We start from the raw sequence: 2507 nt of genomic DNA, 5'->3' as shown, positions 1-2507 counted from the left end.
TGTTGAGGTAGATACATGGGAAATATATTAAGCATACTCACCACTAGTTTATTGTTGAGATAAAGATATATAGTAATTATATTAGGTATACATATTAGGGGTTGAATCTGTTGTCTTTCTGAATATTGTTGAGAGAAAGATACATTGTTAATATGTTATGGAAATATTAAATATTAACTCCTTCGCAGGACGACTAAATTCGCCAATCGATTGAACAAACAAAAAGTAACTAAACAGGACCCAATCAGTAGGGAAATAATGAGGTTTTGGCAAAATCTTTAAGACTTAATAAATAGCAGGGTCTTATTATCGGGTTATAACAGGGATTCGATTAGGATGGTAACAGCTTCTATCAACACAAGAGATTAAATTCTTAAATAACTGAATAGGTTTCAAATATTCAACTTTTGTATTATTAAAGGCTTATGTTGTTTGAAACAATCAAAAAGGTGATAAGTTGTGGATTAGCTATTTAAAACTGTTGCTTATTTATTTTACATTTTATCTCGCCACCTGCCCATATAATTGTTGTTTTGCATTAGCTAAACAAAACAACAGTGAATCTTTGTAAGTGAGAAACACAAAGGATTAAGCAGTTGTTAAATCGCAGTTAAAACCACCCGATGATATAAGCGCCAGCAATAAGTAGGTATTCGTTCTGTAGAAGTGTAAACTAGAAATTAACGAGAAGTACGAAGGCCAGTCATGTGAACCCCCTAACTGTTGACTGTAAAATGAATTGCTGTAAGTGTGACAATCACTGCTGGTGAGCTAATGAACAGCAATACAAACCTGACAGCTAAAAACACGAATGGCGAGAGCTTAAGATGCGTCCTAGGCAGAAATTAAAGCCGCGCCCTTTCTCACTCTGGACCCCCCGAGTACTTGGCGCCCTAGGCAACCGTCTAGGTTGCCTACCCCTAACGCCAGACTTAGCTGAAAATTAATATCAAAGACAGAGATTCTATTTTATTTGTTCGTTCCGATATCTTGATTAATGTCTTGATAATCCATAATGGAGAGAAAAGGATTCCACATAACTGAGGAATTGTTGGATTCCCACGCAATGCTCATTAACAGGTACTTTCTTGTTAGGGTAAGAAACAGTGGAATAAAATCTGTAATAACTGGTGCATGTGAATATATAAGATTTGAATATGATTTATAGTATACTAAATATTGCGTACACACAAAGGAAGAAAATGTGATATAAGGAGAAGTGGGGTAAATGTGCGTCAAGAAAACCGTCAGGACAGCATAAGATAACACTAATGGAACAGGAATCACTTCCTTCCCTCTGTATTTAGTAACGTTTGGATTTCTGAACTTAGAATGGTGTAATACACAGGAACAAAACACTCTCAATATGTGGCCCTTATGTTGTCACCTATAAAAATGTTTATCTTAATACACCGGCATTTTACCATAGTGATACGTTTGTTTGGTAACCGTAGTTCAAAGGTGTTGGAGAGTGAAAAACATTTCACTTATCCACTTCCCCACTTACGTTACCTTTTGCCCAAAGGTAATTTTGAAAAAAAATGCTTTGTCTATTTATCGACACTTGACAACAGCAAACATAAAGATGCCTACAGATCATTCTAGAGCCCAGTCAAAAAATTTCCCCTGCTCTTTATTCACACTTAGCGAAAACGGTGAGTGTTATAAAATGAACCTCTTAGTAAAAAATTCGCAAACTTAAAGATATAAAAACTACTTAATCTTACCGTTATCATTCGGACACTACTCATAACTTAGGGTAAATATATATAGGTTGCACATTTCCCAGAGGTTAGAAATACGTGTCTCTTTGTTTAGGTTAATAGTATATATAAAATGAACAAAAACAAACCCAAACAAAAATTAAATTAAAGACGCTCCAGGGCGCATTTTATATCTCATATTATAGCCTGTACCCTGGGGATCCTTTTCATTTATGCAGCGTCATCAATTAAATTTTTGTTTGGGTTTGTTTCGTTCATTAAATGTTATTTATCACACTGGTTTGGATTTGCTGTTTTTAACGCAGTCCTTCATTTTGATTTTATTTTGCTTGACTGTTTAAATATTAATTTTCTATACATATATATACACACATACATATATATATATAGTAAACAAAACAGCTTCAAAGCTATTATTATATTAATGACATTAGTTGTAAATAGACGATTAAAATCGGCACTTTAAAACAATAATGAAGTTAATATAAAATAAGCCTTAAAATTACTTTTATTTAAAATTCCATTACACTTTTCCAGTCGTAGCCTTAAAGTCATAACGTAAATTGTCTGTGGTGATAGCACCCGAAAGTGTTGGGGATATCCCATCTGTCAGACAAAATCCAAACGCAGATGGAAAACTAGTTAGCAGTGGTGGAAAATCAAATAAGGGTGCGGAGTTAAGTGCTTATACCCACCACAGACAATTTACGTTATGACTTTAAGGTTACGACTGGAAAATTGCAATGGAATTTTAAAATAAAAATAATTTTAAGGCTTAATTTA

The sequence above is a fragment of the Limulus polyphemus genome, unplaced genomic scaffold (genome assembly GCF_000517525.1).
Source record: "Limulus polyphemus unplaced genomic scaffold, Limulus_polyphemus-2.1.2 Scaffold52, whole genome shotgun sequence".
Taxonomy (NCBI): domain Eukaryota; kingdom Metazoa; phylum Arthropoda; class Merostomata; order Xiphosura; family Limulidae; genus Limulus; species Limulus polyphemus.
Note: the sequence above shows the minus strand (reverse complement) of the source record.